Raw genomic sequence first — 21,489 nt, 5'->3', positions numbered from 1 at the left:
GACCCATACAAATTCTCTCATGCCTCTCAAAAACTAGAAGAAAGCAAGAATGGCAGTAAACAATTTGAGAGATGTTTGTTTCAATTTCCACAGATGACCGTCTGCAAAGACAAAAAAAAAAAAAAAAGTTTGTCCAAATGAGAATTGCAGGTTTCCCACCTAACACTTAAGCTAAAGGACACTTATGCAAATTTAAAGATCCAAGATCCGTAGCAATATAAAGGAGGACGTGACCAAGAGTTTCTTTACTGTTTAGTTAGTGCCAATTTATAAAATATTTGAAAAAAAAGAGTAGATAGGATAAATATTTTATATGTGTTAAAATACAATAAAATGGCTGGGTCATAGAGAATTCATGAAGAGAGGAACTGAGCTGCTTTCAACTTTTAATCTCTAATCACTGATGAGGTTGGTTTTACCTAAATGATATAATCAGACAGATTAAACACTAAAATTGAGGTAGAATATTAAAGAAAAGGAAAGGGATCGTGGGAAGCAGAATGGGGGGTGCGGTAGAGGGATGTATAACTATGGAGTGGATATAATCAAGATATGTTATTTGGATGTCCAAATAAGACATGGTGAAACACATTATTCTGCATATTCAAAATGCACTAATTAAAAAGTTTTCAAGAAAAAAAAAAACAAGTGCATTGTTTCATTGCTTACTATTTGACCATGAAGATATATAAACGCTGAATACTGAATACAGATGTACTCTTCAAGAACTCTACCTCAGGCCAAAACTCAGATGGACTTCACTGCACCTTCCACCTCTTCACAGATTTCAAATACCTGGTGCACATTTTTTTGATTAATGGCTTAGCCTAGATCAACAATGTTCATTTTAAAATAATAAACAAGTTAAACATTCTGTCTGCTTTTTTGTCTTATTAAAACTCCATATTTTTGAATACCTTAAAGACATATCTATCATTTTAATACTAAAATAATGTGTTTTACAGCTTCTTATTTTTTAGCCCTCAAATGCTTTTTTAAAAAAGAACTGTTAGAACATTCTTGCTTTAAATGTGTACCATTCTTAACCACTCTAGGTGTCTGACAAGAGATGAATAGAAAAAGAAAATATGATATATATACACAATGAAGTTCTACTCAGCCATGAAGAAAGAATTTATGTCATTCACTGGTAAATGGATAGAACTGGAGGACATCATGCTAGGTGAAATAAACCAGACCCAGAAAGTCAAGGGTCAAATGTTTTCTTTCATATGTGGAAGCTGGTGAGAAATAAGAAATATAAAAAGGGAATCTATAAAATCTATAAAAATAGAAGGGAGAACAGTAGAATAGAAGAAGGAAGTTGAGAGTAAATAAGGAGGAGTGGGAAAGGGGAGGAACTGCAGAGGAAATTGTCTAAAATATGTGCATATATAAATATATTACAATGAATTCCACTTACATGTAAAATTATAATGCACCAATTAAAATAGCAATAAGAAAATAGAAGGAAGACCAGTAGAACAGAGGAAGGTGGTCAGGGGCTGTGGTGAAGGAAGAGGAGATACAACACATTGTGTTATATACATTTATGAATATGTCCAAATGAGTCCCAGTATCATGTATAATTGTAACAAACTAAGACATAAACTTTAAAAAATAAAAGTTACTGAAACTGAGAAAAATATGCATCATCATTCTAATATAGAATAAATTTCTAAATACTTAGAGGGTGTATTAATTTCATTCATACATGATAGTAATATTTCAGGGAGTTATATAATGCAAAAATGGGAAACAATGTCAAATTTTCAGTTGGGATGCTTCTTAAATTTGAGGACTATTCAAATGTGTTTTAAGTTCTATAAAGCAGGAAAAAATAATATACCTTTTTTAATAATAGAACATGTTGTTTAATAGAACATGTTGTTTCTTTCTACAAGAGTGTAATATAAGTGATGTCAATATTCTTTTTTGGATCATGTTAGGCCTTTAAAAATAGTAACATTAAAAATATGTTTTTATTTCTATACTATATCTCTGCCTTTTTATTTTGGGGTTACTAAATTAAATAGTTTTAACACTAATATGTTAACTAGTTTTTTGTCTTTGTTCTTTCTAGATATAAATGACAGTAGAGTGTATTTTGACATATTATACATACATAGAATGTATAACGTGTTACATTTAGGATCTCATATTGTGCTTGTATAAGATATGGACTTACATTGGTCATGTATTCATATATAAGGATAGGAAAGATATGTCTGATTCATTCTACTGTTTTTTCTATTCCCATCCCAACTCCCTTCCCTTCACTGCCCTTTGTCTAATCCAATGAACTTCTAATCTTCCCTTTCCTTGTTGTGGGTTAGCATCCACGTATCAGAGAGAGCATTCTGTCTTTGGTTTTTTTTGGGGGGGACTGGTTTATTTCACTTAGCATGATATTCTCCAGTTCTATCCATTTAACAGCAAATGACATACATAATTTCATTCTTTATGGTTCAGTGGTATTCTTCTGCATACACACACACACACACACACACACACACACACACACACATTTTCTTTATCCATTAGTCTGTTGAAGGACACCTGGGTTGTTGGTTCTATCGCTTTGCTGTTGTGAATTAAGCTGCTATGGACATTGAAGTGGCTGTGTCACAGTAGTATGCTGATTTTAAGTCCTTTGGGTATAAATGGAGGAGAGAATGGGATAACTGTTTCAAATGGTGGGTTCATTCCAAGTTTTCTAAGGAATCTCCATTCTGCTTTTCAGAGTGGTTTCACCAATTTGCAGGCCCACCAGCAATGTATGATTGTACGGTTTTCCCCGACATTCTCAACAATGTTTATTGTTATTTGTATTCTTGATAATTTCCATTCTGACTGGAGTGATATAGAATCTCAGTGTAGTTTTGATTTGAATTTCTCTAATTGCTAGAGATGTTTAACCTTTTTTTCCATATATTTTTTGACCATTCACATTTCTTCTGCTGCTAAGTGCCTACCTAGCCCATTTATTGATTGGGCTTGGAGTTTTTGTTGTTGTTATTGTTAAGTTTTTTGAGTCCTTTGAGGAAACAATCAAGAAAATGAATGGAGAGCCTACAGAATGAGAGAAAATATTTACTACCAGCACCTGCTGACTAGTTTTTATAGAGAGATATTACGATATTTTACTAAAGTAACACTTGATAGTAAAAGATAGTAATGGGTTGATGTTTTCCAATTGAATGATATGAGGTCTGATGTATAGCTATGATCATAGGTAACTTTTTCAAAGTTATTTTGAGCTCAGACTTATTTGTTGATACAATTAACAGCTTCATCACAGCTATCTGGTTGCCTATAAAAAATGTGGGAGTGGCCTCAAAATAAATTTTATTTAAGCACATTATGTGCAATTACAAGCTTAAAGCATATTTAATTGACATTCTGGAGCAGTTACAAGAAGTCAATATAGGGGTAAGTAGGAACTAAAATTATCTTTCACTTATTAAATTAATGCTTTATGACATTGTAAGAAAATATCTGTCTGTGGTTAAGGCTGAAGAAACATAGAAAGTGTGTTTATTAATATATTGAAAAAAAACCCATTTTGAACCCATAAGTCTTTGTTGATAATAATTATAACATTTTCATTGACTAAATCATGACATGAACAAGTTCATAAAAGGCTCTCTATTGAAGATAATAGGAATACCAAAGCCACATTTTTGGCTCAATTGCATTGCTTCTCTCAAACTTTCCTTCCATTTCCTCTGTTATCCTTATCACATGACAAACAAATCCCTAAGACCAGAGTCAATTTGCAACATGCTTCCAAAATATTTTCCATAATTGAATTATAACTACCATCATAAGCAGAATAATGAATGAAATCTTGAAGAATCTTGTCATAATTCCCAAAAACTGTGCACAGACATGATGCAACTTGATTTTGACTTTCACAGGAGGCTCAGAAATAAGAGTATGCCTTGAGTCTTAGAGGAGACTTTGGACTTGGACTTTTGAACATTGCTAGAATTGTTAAGACTATGGAGGAACTTTGGATGGACCGAAGGAGAGGGGGTAAAGGGAGGGGGCATGGGGATAGGAAAGAGGGTGGAATAAAACAGACATCATCACCCTAGGTAAATGTATGATTGTAGGAATGGCGTAACCTTACTTTGGGTACAACCAGAGAAGTGAAAAATTGTGCTCCATTTGTGTACAATGAATCAAAAAGCATTCTGCTATCACATATAACCGATTAGAACAAATAAATAAAAAAGACTATGGGGACTCTTGGAGATGGACTGAGTGAACTTTGCATTGTGAGATGGGCATGAGCTTTTGGGGGCCAGCGGTGAAATATTATGGTTTGGACCTTTAATTTCACCAAAATGCTTGTGTTTTCAAAGCATGGTCCCCAATACAGCATGGTTCAGAGGTGGGGCATTTAGGCATGCTAAATCATGGTGTTGTAACCTCATCAGTGGATTAATCCATTTGATGGATTAATAATTTGAATGGACTACTTAGTGGTAACTGTAGGAAAATGGGGTGTTGCTGGAAGAAGTAGGTCATGGGGGTGTACCCCTGAATTATATCTTGTCCCTGGCTCCTCTCTCATTCTCTCTTTGTTTCTCAGCTGCCGTGAACTAAGGAGCTTTTTGCTGCCCCATCCTTCTGCCATGATGTTCTGCCTCATCTCAGGTCCAGGGCCATGGAATCAGCCAACCATGAACTGCGACTTCTGAAGCTGTGAACACAGAATAAACTTGTCCTCCTCTAAGTTGCTCTTGTCAGTTATTTTGGTCACACATTGACAAAAAGCTGACTAACATAATCTTCACAATTGCTACTGCACTGAGCTCTTGCATATCCTAAATCCACGTTTATGCTAGAAGATTTCCATGTTTATGTTCCCTTTCCATGATCTAACCTGAGGGTTCCTGTCTCCTCAGTGGCATGATCTTTAGGGCCACTATGATTCAGCCTCACTGCCAGCACCACATCAGGGGCCTTGTCATCCAGGGCAACTGCTGGAATGTTCTGTGTACTTACCACAGCCTTTCACCCTCCCAGCTTCTCTACATGATTATTCAGAACACAAAAATACTCTTTGACCTCATTCAGGCTCCAGAGTTAGGGCCCTCTCATTTAAAAAAATGAAAAAATGAAACATTTGCTCTCCTTCTTTGCCTCAGTCATCCCTTATCTCCTTTGTCTAGTATCGATACGTCCAAATACCTAATTCTTTTTTTTTTATTGGCTGTTTGCAACATTACAAAGCTCTTGACATATCATATTTCATACATTAGAATCAAGTGGGTTATGAACTCCCATTTTTACCCCAAATACAGATTGCAGAATCACATCGGTTGCACATCACATTTTTACATACTGCCATATTAGTGACTGTTGTATTCTGCTACCTTTCCTAACCTCTACTATCCCCCTTCCCCTCCCCTCCCATCTTCTCTCTCTACCCCATCTACTGTAATTCATTTCCCTCCATGTTTGTTATCCCATTCCCCCCATAACCTCTTATATGTAATTTTGTATAACAATGAGGGGCTCCCTCCATTTCCATGTGATTTCCCTTTTTTTCTCCCTTTCCCTCCCACCTCATGTCTCTGTTTAATGTTAAACTTTTCTTCCTGCTCTTCCTCCCTGTTCTGTTCTTAGTTGCTCTCATTATATCAAAGAAGACATTTGGTATTTGTTTTTTAGGGATTGGCTAGCTTCACTAAGCATAATCTGCTCTAGTGCCATCCATTTCCCTGCAAATTCCGTGATTTTGTCATTTTTTAGTGCTGCGTAATACTCCATGGTGTATAAATGCCACATTTTTTTATCCATTCATCTATTGAAGGGCATCTGGGTTGATTCCAGTCTAGCAATTGTGAATTGTGCTGCTATGAACATCAATGTGGCAGTATCCCTGTAGTGTGCTCTTTTAAGGTCTTCAGGAAATAGTCCAAGAAGGGCAATAGCTGGGTCAAATGGTGGTTCCATTCCCAGCTTTCCCAGGAATCTCCATACTGCTTTCCAAATTGGCCACACCCCTTTGCAGTCCCACCAGCAGTGTACAAGAGTACCCTTTTCCCCACATCCTCGCCAGCACTCATTGTTGTTTGACTTCATCATGGCTGCCAATCTTACTGGGGTGAGGTGGTATCTTAGGGTGGTTTTGATTTGCATTTCCTTGACTGCTAGAGATGGTGAGCATTTTTTCATGTATTTGTTGATTGATTGTATGTCCTCCTCTGTGAAGTGTTTGTTCATGTCCTTGGCCCATTTGTTGATTGGGTTATTTGTTTTCTTATTGTCTAATTTTTTTAGTTCTTTGTATACTCTGGATATTAGGGCTCTATCTGAAGTGTGAGGAGTAAAAATTTGTTCCCAGGATGTAGGCTCCCTATTTACCTCTCTTATTGTTTCTCTTGCTGAGAAAAAACTTTTCAGTTTAAGAAAGTCCCATTTGTTGATTCTTGTTATTAACTCTTGTGCTATGGGTGTCCTATTAAGGAATTTTGAGCCCGACCCCACAATCTGTAGATCAGAGCCTACTTTTTCTTCTGTCAGACGGAGAGTCTCTGATTTGATATCTAGCTCCTTGATCCACTTTGAGTTGACTTTTGTGCATGGCGAGAGGAGGGGATTCAGTTTCATTTTGTTACATATGGATTTCCAGTTTTCCCAACACCATTTGTTGAAGATGCTATCCTTTCTCCATTGCGTGTTTTTAGCTCCTTTATCAAATATAAGATAGTTGTAGCTTTGTGGATTAGTCTCTGTGTCCTCTGTTCTGTACCATTGGTCCACCCACCTGTTCTGGTACCAGTACCATGCTGTTTTTATTACTATTGCTCTGTAATATAATTTGAAATCTGGTATCGCTATACCACCTGATTCACACTTCCTGCTTAGAATTGTTTTTGCTATTCTGGGTCTTTTATTTTTCCATATGAATTTCACGATTGCTTTATCTATTTCTACAAGAAATGCCATTGGGATTTTGATTGGCATTGCATTAAACCTATAGAGAACTTTTGGTAATATCGCCATTTTGATGATGTTAGTTCTGCCTATCCATGAACAAGGTATATTTTTCCATCTTCTGAGATCCTCTTCTATTTCTCTCTTTAGGGTTCTGTAGTTTTCATTGTATAGGTCTTTCACCTCTTTTGTTAGGTTGATTCCCAAGTATTTTATTTTTTTTTTTGAGGATATTGTGAATGGAGTGTTTTTCCTCATTTCCGTTTCAGAAGTTTTGTCGCTGATATACAGAAATGCCTTTGATTTATGTGTGTTGATTTTATATCCTGCCACTTTGCTGAATTCATTTATTATTTCTAGTAGTTTTTTTGTAGACCCTTTTGGGTCTTCTAGGTATAGAATCATGTCATCCGCAAATAGTGATAATTTAAGTTCTTCTTTTCCTATTTTTAGGCCTTTAATTTCTTTCGTCTGTCTAATTGCTCTGGCCAGTGTTTCGAGAACTATATTGAATAGAAGTGGTGATAGGGGGCATCCCTGTCTTGTTCCAGATTTTAGAGGGAATGCCTTGAATTTTTCTCCATTCAGAATGATGCTAGCCAACATCACCCTGATTCCGAAACCAGACAAAGACACCTCAAAGAAAGAAAACTACAGACCAATATCTCTGATGAACCTAGATGCAAAAATCCTCAATAAAATTCTGGCGAATCAGATACAAAGGCACATCAAAAAAATTTTGCACCATGATCAAGTAGGATTCATCCCTGGGATGCAAGGATGGTTCAATATACGGAAATCAATAAATGTTATTCACCACATCAATAGACTTAAAGATAAGAACCATATGATCATCTCGATAGATGCAGAAAAAGCATTTGACAAAGTACAGCATCCCTTTATGTTCAAAACATTAGAAAAACTAGGGATAACAGGAACTTACCTCAACATTGTAAAAGCTATCTATGCTAAGCCCCAAATACCTAATTCTTATACCTAGCTTGATGATTAGTGCTAGAGGAATCCATTCAAGAACAGCAGTTACTAGAGGCTCAGGAGAGTAGGCGATTGATCAATGAGTACTAAGTACACTTAGATAGGAGTAGTAAATTCTGGTGCGTTATTGCCTAGTAAGGTGACTATAGATAACAACAATGTATAATATATTTCCAAAAAAGCTAGAAATAATTTTTAACGTTAATTACATGACAAATTGAATATTATATAATATATAGATGTACCAAAACATCATGATATCCCATAAATATGCATCACTTTTATATTTTTATGTATGTAAGATTTAAGAATACCTTTAAAAAGGAAAGGAGCCAGGCGTTGCCTCAACATTCAACTAAATCAGTCAGGGTCACTGGAGGTGAATTGGGTTGCACAAAATAATCACTCTGACACTGAGAAAATACCCTTTTCTTGGGGTTCTTCAGCAATGGATCCTCTGCTCCAGCTCCCACATGGGAGACAAGGGAGGCAGACAAAAAAGGGAGGAGCATGTTCTGAATCCTTTTTTAATGAGGGGAAGACACTCAAGAAAGTTCCATCCAAATGAAGCAAGGGGTCAAGTTTCAGGGTATTGAGTCTAGCTTCATGATGTCTTGCTTTCAGCAGACTGACTGACATCTTGGAAGGCCACGCCCATCTCATGTGCTGTGTGGGGATCATAGGCAGAATGACTGAACACTTAGTCACCAGCCCAAACAGAATGGCAACCTCAGTCCAGTCCCTTCACATGCTCATGCTCATAGTTCATACACACATTCCATGGCTGGCCCACAACAGGGTGTGGTGGTGCATGCCTGTAATCACAGAGACTCAAGAGGCTGAGTCAGGAGAATCCCAAGTTCAAGGCCAGTCTCAGCAACTTAGTGAGACCCTCAGTAACTTAGCAAGACTCTGCCTCAAGTTAAAAAAAAATAAATAAAAGGGACTGGGGATGTAACTTAGTAGTAGAGCATTTGCCTTGCATGCCTGAGTCCTGGAGTTTGATCCTCAGCACCACAAAAAAATAAAAAATAAATAAAAATGACACTAGGGATGTAACTCAAAGGTAAAGCACCCATAGGTTCAAACTTCAATACAAAAGAAAAAAAAAACCTGAGTGAATGAAAAAATGTACATATGTATATATACATATATGCATATATATATGGATGCACACACACACATACACACACATATATGATGATCTCTGACAATCAGTGTTACTACGAGGTAAAGCTCATGTATGAGATAATACAGGCATAATCAGAGGTGAAATAATTGGGTTATGAAAGTGTTAGTCTCATCTGTGCATTAATCCACTTGAATGGAATAACTGAGTAATAACTGTAGGCAGGTAGGGTGTAGCTGGAGGAGGTAGGTCACTGGTTACATGCCTTTGGGGCTTATATTTGTCCTTGTTGAGTGGAGCCCTCTTTGCTTCCTGGTGCCATGTCCCTAGTCACTTTCCTCCACCACACCATTCCTTCCTGATGTTCTACTTCTTCTTGGATGAAGAACAGTGAAGTTGGCCATCTGTGAACTGAGACCTCTGAAACCATAAACCACAAATAAAATTTTCCTACTCTAAAGAGTTCTTGTCAGGTCTTTTGGTCACTGAATTGAAAAAGCTGACTAAAACAGTCAGTGAGTGATTTTAGCTAACTCTCAAAATGGCCAGGCAATTTATGTTTTCCTAATTATGTCTTTTTATAACTCCTTTGAGTAGCTACTTACTTAAAGCATCCTAACCTGAAACCTCTCTGATCATACTCAGCAGATAACCTTACACTTTATGTTTAATTCAGAAAATATGTCCCTACCATTTATTTACTTACTAAAATAAATAAATAAATAAATAAATAAATAAATAAATAAATAAATAAATAAATAAATAAATAAGAAATCAATGTTTTCTGTATGCTAGCACCTGAGCTGCTGGGAACAACAACAAAACCAATTCCTAAGTGCTATTACTCTGCTATTCTAATAAAATTACCCAAAGTATACACTTATCTCCTATATTCACTCATCCTTTCTGCAATATTTGACACTGTTGTTGACTCACTGACACTTATTTACTTCATTCTTTGACCATTCAACACCTTGATTTTGACACCAGCCTCCTGAGCAGTCTCCCAAGTCCCAGCGATTGATTCCCTACTCTCCTGCCAAGTTCTTTCTGCTATGTGAATTTTCTTTTATCATTTTTCCACCTGAACTCTTTCACTGGCTTCCCAAAGCCTACAGAATAGAGTCTGAAGGTTGCTGAGTTTTATATAAGGGATTTATACTAGGATACTTGTTTTTCTGCAAAATTTTGTTCTTAAAGTCTGTACCAGTCATACTAGAGTACCTGCAGGTTTCTGAATCTTTCTTTTTAGGGATCATCAATGTGTTTAGGATAGTAATGCCCATGTAATCTAAAAACATTCAAACCTACCTTATTACGGCCATAAATCCTGATCTAACCACTTTGTCTATCATAATATCCACTACCTTTCCTTTTTGTGTCTATGTATAGCATACTATGAATTCTTCTCATATCACTTACCTCCCTATATTATATTTGTCTGTCTTCTTCCCTAATCTTTCCTGACAGTTTTCAAATAAAATACCTGGCATAGAGTTATGTTGCTTGTATACATGCCACCTTTCCAGAAAGAGATTGTCTTCTTATCTCCTTTCTCACATGACCCTTGTTTATTATGGATCTGTGACAACTCAGAAAACAGCTCTGGATAGCTATGGTAATGTAAAACTAGACCATCTGTACCAATTATTATCTCTATTGTGAATGCTTTCTTGAGGCTGTTGATATAGAAAAATTATGACTATTTTTTTCTCTATTTTGATAGCCATTGGCTTTCATAAAATTGATTAGATTGCTAAAATAATGAAAGGAAGAATAGATATGTTTATAATTTCCCCAGCTTATGAATGAAGACAACATATTTTTAAAATTTATGATGGATTCTTCCAAATTAATATTATATTTCTGATAAATATAAAATAATTAATAACCCATAGAGGCTATTAAAAAATAAAAGATTGCAAAATTGTAAAGATATTTTGACCTCAAAGACCTTGTTAGTGACAGCATGTAATTTGAAGGTAATGCAGATGTATATAACATGGTGAACAATTATTTGTTAATGAAAGGTTCTGTTTTCTACATAACTTTTTTTTATGATGAATTAAAGGTATTCTCTTGAAAATGTGGTATTTTTCATGAAATGTCAAGACTAGTTTCTTCAATTTTATCAAATAACTTACTGAACATTGGAGTTTAACAATTTCATTGATATTTACAGTTACAATTTTGGAGCAGAAGCTTTCTTCTTACTATACAAGAGTCAATTTAATACTTTTTTGCAACTTTCTGTAACTGAGTTGCATAAATTCATTTAAAGAAGAAAAAAAGGAAAAAATTGCCATAGACTAGGAAATCCTAATATCATGAAAGAAAGAAATCAGTTTCCAATTTTTTTGTTACTTTTCTTTGCATAGATAAAGCATCTTCAAAATTAACTATATATTCAAGAATATAGTTCCCCACTTTATGGTCTTAAATGTGTATTTAACACAGTATAAAATCCAATAAAACACTAAAAGGCGAGTAATGTAATTTTCTTTCATGAAGTGAAATTCAGCCACCAAACCAACCAGAAAACTTGAGGCACTATGACATTGTCAATGACCCCAAAGAAATCGTGTTTATGGTTCAAGCAATGTGTAATGTTGGAGTTCAACCCTATTGAGAATGTTGGTCACTACTTACATTGGATTTCCATTATCTATGTTTTAACAGCTGGAATTTCTGCCTGAGTAGGGTGGTTTAAATTTACAAGGCATTGCTAATATTTACATGTGGGCTGCACTTTTTGTTTTACTGTGATAAAGAGAAATTTTTCAATGGGTCCTCCTGTGTTTGAAAATAAGCAGAACATATAGTTTATTAATGTAGATGGATGGATACATGTGTGCAACAGAAAAACTGTCTCTAATGTATAAATGATAATATCTTTTCTTGGATGTTATACTTTTTCAGCCTTGAGGGGACTCTTAGAACCCAGCAAGCCTATTGTAAGCTATTTTCAATAGGTCAGAGTCATTGTACATCAGGTGGTAAATGTGATGCTGATAAAATAAAATTATACTATTAATAAATTAGCTTCATGAATTAATACTATTACACTTTCTTCAGTGCAACTGGGATATCTGAAAGTTGTCAGAAGAATACTAAAATATCATAATTCAGAAAAAAAAATCAATAACTATTTTATTAGCTATTTCTAGTGGTTAAATTAAAAGTAGCAAAATATAAAAGATTCATTATACACATATATGTCACCATGAAAAGCAAGCAAAGATACAGTTTTCTGTCATGAATATCTAGAATAAATAACCTACCATGCACTCTAATCCTTTACATAATGTCTAATTAGTAATGTGTATCACAAATTAATTTTGAGTGTGAGTCACTCTCCTATTTGTTTTTATTTTCTTCTGCCAAGCAGTAAAAATATTTACTAAAGAATATTTGAAGTCTTTCCCAAAAAATACATAAATAATCAGTAAAAAAAAATACAAAAAAGGGAGTGAAATTGCATGTAAATATTGTGACTTTAACAGTTTTACATTTTAATTGCTTTCTTTTTATATTTTTCTCTAAAAAGCATTCATATAATGCCTAAAATTTAGAAAGTACATCTACATGCACTATCTTGTTTCATACTCAAAATAAATGTGTAAAGTAAGATAGCGCATAACATTGTTCACATATACTTTTTTTTTTTTTATAGGTGAGGAGTCAGAGACAGGGTGAGGCTTTGCAAATCTCAGACACTGTCTGCTAACTTCAGTATTCCTTTGCCCAGTTCTACATACTCCACTTATCATTTAAAGGGGCAGGGCTATATCTAATAGCTGTGCCATTTGGACATGTATGTCAGTGTCTCCTTCAAACTTTAGTGTGTTTCCCTAAAACCTACATAACATCATCTTTGCTGTCTTCCTCATCGTGTTCTCAAACACAATACTGCCAATTTTTCAAAAGTATGTGGTGTTTCTTTTATCAAATGCAGGCCAACTTCTAGAATGGCAGTTCAGGCCCCTGGTGGTTTGAATTCAGGCTTTATCCCCTGTGACTACTAACCCCAATCAACACTGCAGCACGACCTCACTGACTTTCTTTAAAAATTCTCTGCATGTTAGGACCCATAGCTCTTGCATTACACTTTCCTTTTGGGGTTGGGGCAGGATTCACTATTCCTTTTTCCTGTTTATCCCTAAGAACATGTTCTCTAAAAGTGATTTCCCTGACATTTTTCAGGATTTTTTCAATCCAAACTTCTACCATAAATTATACTACCCATCTCTTGTAGCATTGTTCCACTATGTTGCGATTATTTTCATGAGCAATATAACAAAACTTGAAGAAGTCTCTTCTGTTCAAAACACTCAATGTTAAATTTAAGAAGCATAATGTGCACTATTCCTTTTAAGACTTATAAAAATTCAGCAAAATAGCCTCTCTAATTGACAAATTAACTAATAGGAAAGCCAAAATGAAGAGGTGACTATTACTAGTAGGTAATATAGAAGGGTATGATTTTTTTTACATAAAATCAATGTATTAATTATATTTCAATAGTTAATCATTATATTTTAAGAATTGGTATGTACTGGGCAATAGTTCAATGTCAGAAGTAAAATAAGGTCTTAAAAAAGAACGTCTCTCTTCAAATTAAAAGAACTTATGTAGGAATTATAGTTTCTGGAAAAGTTAACGATTTTGATTTTGGAAGAAATGGATGTAGCATAATTTGAGTTGAAAATATTCTTTAAAGGTAAAGATTAAAAGAAAAAAAATCATAGGTAATATGACTAAGGGTTATCATCTCTGTTACAGGAAAAGTTGTAACAAATCAGGCAGTATTGATGGGCAATTTACAAATGATGGTTTTGGCATTTGGTATTGAGAAGTTATTTACAATAATGAATGTGTAACTGGAAAAGGTGGGAGAGTGTGTTCAGGGTCAACAATGTATGGAAAACAGTGTGCCTGATTGTATTTTCCATCAGTGCTCATGTGTAGGAGAGTGCCTATTCATTCTCCAAGTAGGAGGCATTTCTGGGGAGAATTCTTATAACCTGGCCAATATGTGGTGAGAAGCTCAAACCACCAGGAGAGGCCATTTACAGGTTCTCTGAGCTTCCTAGGTACACATCCCAGATTCATGACAAGACACTTGCCAGACCTGTGAATCAAGTCTCCAAGTGAGTTCAATCTATAGCCAATTGGATACTCAAGCTGAGACCCTAGACATTACTGACCAGAAATAAGCTACTCCTATGGATCTTGTCTGAAACCCTGACCCACAGAACTCATGAACAGTTTTACACAATTGCATATGAGTGATCTGTTACATAGCAACAGATACATAGAGCATGAAGGTCATAGATGTAATATGGTTTAGAACTAGTCATTATTATTAACATAATTATTAATAATAAACCAAATAAGATATTGATTATTGACCAATAAAATAGAAAAAAATAGAAATGTGTTTATAATAATGTCTGTGAGTGAAAGATTGATGAAAAAAAGTTTTCATAAATTGTTAAAGGAAATGTGAAACAGTGTCAACTTATGGAAAGCAACTAATCAATAAATGTAAAAGGTCTTAAAAGCATTGTCACCTAAATAAAAGAATGTATAACAGTTTCTCTGGTAAGAAAAATGGAAATGATCGGGCTGGGGATGTGGCTCAAGCGGTAGTGCGCTTGCCTGGCATGCGTGCGGCCCGGGTTCGATCCTCAGCACCACATACCAACAAAGATGTTGTGTCCGCAGAGAACTAAAAAATAAATATTAAAAATTCTCTCTCTCTCTCTCTCTCTCTCTCTCTCTCTCTCTCTCTCTCTCTCCTCTCTCACTCTCTCTTAAAAAAAAAGAAAAATGGAAATGAAAACCATATATAAAAATATACATAGTTGCAGGAAGCCAGTTAATCATATACACTTATTCTGAGCATTAGTTAACATAATGATTTTGAACATTAATTTGTGGTATAAATTTAAAGGAGAACCTATTTGACCAATAAATTCTCCTGCCTAAAACGTTTTCTACACCAAGAAAAATGTGCAACCCTTTTGCTGTTACATTGTTTATGATAGATAAAAAGACATCCAACAAAAATGACCACCAATCAGAACAGTTAAATAAGTTATGGTAAGTAATAAAATGGAATGCATGTCTTTTATTTCTTCAAAGGTCACCCAAGATAGCAATAATATCTTTGGACAGAGTTTGGGGCTAGAATTCAGAAGAGTGGTTTGTAAAAATTTTGCTATTAATTTTGTATCTTTCAAATCACTTGGATTTTTGCATTGTACGTGTATTAATTTTTAAACAATTAATTTTAAATGTCAATTCTTTTTACCACTTATAAAAAGTCTACATTAGAAAAGTAGCTGATCTATACTATTTATGATAGAACACATATAAAAAAAATAACTTGTAAACTTAAAAAAAGTGGATATTTAAGCACAACGTGGTACAAATTCTTAATTGTACAATGACATGCCTCTGTGGAAAGGCACCACACTAATCAATACTGACCTCATGAGTTTGTTGTGAGAACTGAATGAGGCGATATGTGTATAAAGTGCTTTGTTCCAAGTCAACAATTAAAAATCCAATGATTATCATTATTGGAGAATAAAGGTCCAGAGAATTAAAAGTCATCTGTATTTTGCAATGTTGCTTAAAACTCATACAGTCACAAAGGGAATTGAGTGTCTCGTCTAGGTTTATATTCTCCGCATGTAGCCAGTGAACCAACCATAGGAACCACACCTGGGCCACAGCTGGTTACAGCATTGACTCTTGCCCCCATCTCAGATTTACTGACTCCAAATTTTCATCTCCACTTCTGACAAGCTCCTAAGATTTCTACAATAAAGCCAAAGTAGTAAAGCCTTAATATTGCTTTCCAATTGGTAACAAATTCTCTTTTAAATTAATAATTAGAGAAGCCTTGGTACTCTGAATGCTCATAAAAATATCTATTCTTTAAAAAAAATCTCTAAATTCTTTTTGAATTGTAAGTGATTTTGTTTTCTAAAATTTAAGGTGAAGGTTTAAACAAGACTTTTAGAGATTTTGGATGTTAAATAGTTAATTATGAGAACACAAAACAAAGACAATAATTTCAAAATCTAGAAACAATGAAAAATGTAAAAGGATTCAACAGAAAACAAATATGGATTTTGAGTATATAGCTCCAAATACTTGACTTTATAAATCTGTAGTGTTTAGCAAAGCTAGCTATAAAAAATGGTTAAATGTTTCACTAATAAAATATAGTAACATAATGATTGCAGTAAATATAGTATCCTATAGATGATTTAAATATAAAAGTATATATAGTCCTAGTCTAGCTTCACATTTTGGATGAAATTTAAAGTTTAGTTAAATATTCCATGAGTTTTCTATTTCTCTACTTACTATTTTTCTTTATAATAATTATCTATTAAGAAATTTATTGTAAAATGTGTTATATGTTTTTATGTACCTATACAGAGAATTTAAATTTCTAACAATACATTTGAGAAACTTTCATTCAAATGATCTTTAAAATAATCCAGAAGCAACAATTCCCTAGTTATGATACATATCTAATACTTTACAAAAACTACAATTAGCTCCCCGGAAAATAATGATTTGGATCAAAAAATATATCTCTTACAAGAAGAACATTTAGATACTATTGGCATATTATGTAGAATCAAGTTATTTTGTTCTGTGGGGCTATTCTAGCTATGCTGTGTAAATGATTTTCAAATGTGACATTAAAATATAAAGTTTAAATGCATTAATATTTGGTATGAAATCTGAAAACAATGTTTAACTTACTAATAACATAAACACAGCAAAACTGAATAGCATTGTACCTAGTTTTATTTTGAATAATATCACAGACTTCTTATCATTAAAAATAAAAATTGGTTTTCTCTGCACAATAAATCAAAATTACTTTTATCCTTCCTGATGCCAATTACCATTTTTGTTACACATTTTAATGGAATTGCATGCACTAAGAATAGACCACATCTACTTATTACAAATATAATCCTAATAGTATACTCTTTCAAGAAGTTTTCTTTTTCCCCAAAAAACAAGGGCCTTTTATCACATATTGTGTCCATTTAACAAAACAAATGTCAGACCTTGAAAAACTTCTATGATCTCTCATAGCCCTCCCTGGCAACTTCAGTGCAGGCCTCTGGGATTGGACACCATTGTTCATCTCTGTGACCCTTAGCCAAAACAGTAATGATGATTTTGTATAAGAATATCTCAACTTATCTCTGGGTACATATCATCTAAAAGATCTTTGAAATCCCTGGCCATAAATTGTGCCAAACATTATAAGCTATCAGATACTCTAAATGAAAGTAACATATTCATTCATAGTTGGTTAACAATAGTACTTATGTAATTAGACTTTTGTGGTATCAGAACCCATGGTTAATATACCACTTAATTATCTGTTCATACATATTGCTTTTAATCCTTACCTAAATTCTACCTTCAATATTATGCCATACTAGTAAATGACCTATACTCATGTACATTTTAACTTGTTTGTTAATCATTCAAAATTGTTAAGTAGATGTTTTTCTTCCTCTTCCATAAGTGTATATATTACATTTTGTGTCTATTATATTTCTGTCTTCCTCCTTTGTATACATATATATTGTATTATGTCCTTTATAAAGTAAATACATAACCTTTAAGTATAACTTTAAAAGTAGGTTTTTGCTGATGAATTTCTTCATATGCACTAGAATGATGTTAAATTATGTGCTGATATATTGATACTGTATGATTTATTATTACATATAGGAGTCATAACATCAAGACAAAATTATCAGTATGGAACTTCTAGATTGATTCCCTGTGATACATCTTGTTATTCAAAAGTTAGCCATTATGTCTTATGGTAGTTCTTGTGTGTGTTGGGGGGTGGGTATGTACATATGCATGATACACACAATACAAATGAATTATGATGGCTGGCCATGATAAGAAAATAAAAATGGTGTGTGATTCCATTTTCTCATAAACTAGTAAGAAGAGAAGGAGAATGAGGAAAAGGAGGAGGAATGAGATTGGAAATAGAAATAAGAATCAATACTTTTACAGAAAGTTAACTTAAGATGTCCAAAATGATAAGAAATGTCTGGTTTGCTCTTACTTACATTCCATACCATCTTTCAACCTCTGTTTCATCCTTCTTATTAAAAAAAGAAAGGGTATTTTTGTGCTGTTACCTCCTCTGACTGTTGTGAGAATCAGCAAAAGCAACCCAAGAAAAAGTCTATTGAGAAATTTCAAAAATTAGAATATTTTGATACATAATATAACCATATATACAAAAAATATTGATTTATCACAAATACAAGGGTTTGTAACCAGACATTTTCTGTAAAACTCAATGGTACATAATGATGTTTTCTCCTCAACATTGTTTTTGTTGTTGTTTTATTGATAATTTAAAAAGCTTCCTCTATAAGAGGCCAATATGGTATTAGAATGCATGATAATACAGGTAGTGTTTCAAAGCACTATAAATAAATGATGGATTATTCAATAAATGGTGTTTGGACAACTGGATTGCCATCTGGAAAAAAATAAAGTCTGATTACTCCCTCATGTTGTACAGCCCTGTGGTCAAATTCCAGGTTAATCAACAATTTAAACATAAGAAATACAATTATAAAATAGAAAAATACTTTCATAATTTGTATAGAACATTGGGTGTGAAATATTCCTTTGAAAAAAGACACAAAAACCTGAAGACATGAAATAAATATTGATAAATCCAACAACTTAAAAATCTGAAGAAAAAAAATCCTATATCCAAAAAAAAATACACATTTTTTTCACTCATTAAAAAATCACAAAGAAAGAAATAAAGTTTTTCTCTTTGCCTTATTTTGTAATTGATTTATATAAATCAATAAGAATTCAACTTTTAAATGAATAAAGTAAAAGCTCAGAGAGAAAAAAAAACTCAAATGATTTCTAACATGAAAAATGCTATTTCTCAAGTGAAATACATGAATTGTAAATTGAAATTAATTGAAGATACAATAAGCATCCTTATCTCCCAATTGTAGTCTCCAAATAACATTTCCTATTTAAGCAAATCAATGTTCTTAAAGAAAGGCTGATCACAGGTCTGGAGCCATAAATGCACAAGACACGTTTAGAATATTCTTTCATTCTGGAAAGCAACAAAGCTTTCAAAACTATTGGGATTATGTCCCAAAGACTTGGATGTCAACTTGAAGAGGTACCTACTGGACAAAATGGGATAACTTGTTCATCAATAAGGATACATGCAAGAGATAGAAATAAGCCTGAACAAGCCTAAAAATAGAAATAATTGAATACTGGCAATGTTTGCTGAAAACAGCCTATAAGGTCACATTCAAAATGTTATAATTAAATATCTGGTTCTTAGATTAAGAAATGTGATATTTCAATTATTTCAAAGATCAGCATATAATCAGCACTATATTATGATTAGACAATCAGTTCTGACTTTGATTCATTCACCTTATGATCATCTGTGTTTAATTTTGGAAAAACTCTAATTTAATGGAATAGAAAATCTACCACATATGGTTAGTAAATTCCTACCCAGTCTAAATTTATAATTCATCTTGAACCAAAAATAGTATTTCATAATAAGCTACTTAGCTTACCTGGAATTCTTTTACATAAACAAATTATGCAATAGTCAAAGCAGGTCTATGTGTAAAAAAGGTAGAATAAAATAAAATTTTATTATGACTAGCATCATGGTCTAGATAGCATCATTTCATCTACTTAATAACATGCCAAGAACTTTAGTGATGATAACTGGCCAATTTTTGAACAATCATAGATGTGCTATTACTGTATAGATAACTTAGAGCAAATTTTGTAGAAAACTATACTAGTTTTCAATATGTCCAACATAAACAGATATTTAACTTCTGATATTCTCTATGCATTGTATAAATAATTGGCATAGCATATTCAATAAGCAATGGGTTCAACTACATCTGTTTCTTAGATAAAATATATGATTATTTGCACAATAATTTTATATGATATTTTAACATAATACATATGATAAAAGTATTTGTATATTTTCATATATATAATCATACAGGAGAGTGCTAGAAATAATGATGAATAAATATTCATGTATACTTTCAGAAATTTAAAATAGAGGTAATTATTTAGGCCTTTACACATGACAAGAAAAGAACCGTCTTGACTCCAAGTTAGTTTTATGATCTGGGTTTTCTCTTTTGCACTGCTTTTCCTTTCTACCTTCTCTGGGTTTGACTGCTCTACTGTTATTCTGACCACACAGAATGGAACAAGAATCAAAATTCTTTTTAGAGGACAAAGATGCTTTTTATAAAACCATGAATATCTACTTTTCATGGGAAGGAAGTCATAGTCCCTGTTTAGTATGCAGACAGTCTTCAGAACAATTCCTCAGTTCTAAATCCCTTGTTCCCTCTTACTTGGGCACATTTGAAAACTACTCAATCCTGTGAGTGTCCCTATTGCTGACTGAGTCATACACAATCACAAAGGATCACAGTCTTGTATGAAGAAAAAAGGAATTGCTGGTAAAAAGAAAAAGAAATCCACCATCTGCACAGTAAGAACTGGACAGCTGCGTGGGAAAGGACGCTGTCTGCAACAGCCGAGTTGTCATTCAGCCCTGGCTGAAACCATACAGCTTTTTGAGTTAATAGTGTCAACAAAAGTAAATTTGGGGAAATAAGGTTAATGGGAAAAGTCTTATGATTATTGGAGGAGTTTAGGCAAAAGGCTTCATTGATTTTACTCAGGGAAAGAAAAAATAGGTGAGAAAATTATCTATATTGTATTATGTTATTCTTGCATACCAGAGAATATTATCCTAAAATATCTTCAAACCCAATAACAATTAAATGATGCTTTCTGGCTTTATGATTCCAGATCACAGTTAAGTTATATACTTAAAATGGGATGCTCTATTCCATGACCTGGTCTTAAATGTGAGTTTATTTTCCATTTTCCTTGTTGCTTCCAATTCTTCATTTTATCAAACCACAAAATTACCTTAGAGTACAGAGGTAAAGAAGGCAAGGTAATATTTTTATGTACTTTTTTTACTGTATGATTGTTCTGAAGGCTCATACCTCTAGATAAAATAAACAGAAGAGAAATATAGTAAACTCAGAATCAGGTAACCAGTATGTTTCAGTAGAATCACCTTATCCATGGTAAAAGTATGTAGAATAAGTAAGTACAGTACAAAGTACACACTTCATGTGAGATCATTTTTTTTTAATTCTAAGTGTACTTCATTGCTCTGTACAAGGCTTGACCTGAGTTCTGCAGAGCACATTTAAAACATACTAAATGATTTTTCCTAATCACTCTCCTTTATTGCTTATTACAAATCTTTAGCATGA

The 21,489-nt window shown here is 33.6% G+C and overlaps 1 protein-coding gene across 1 annotated transcript in view; it reads right to left on the bottom strand.

Moving 5' to 3' along the window:
• SEMA3E (semaphorin 3E) overlaps positions 1–21,489 on the bottom strand; it is a 256,690-nt gene that overhangs the window by 51,489 nt on the left and 183,712 nt on the right. The gene's annotated exons all lie outside the window — the stretch shown is intronic.

Source organism: Spermophilus citellus, assembly GCF_964194105.1.
Source record: "Spermophilus citellus genome assembly, chromosome: 3".
Taxonomy (NCBI): domain Eukaryota; kingdom Metazoa; phylum Chordata; class Mammalia; order Rodentia; family Sciuridae; genus Spermophilus; species Spermophilus citellus.
Note: the sequence above shows the minus strand (reverse complement) of the source record. Positions and strands in the feature narration are given on the sequence as shown.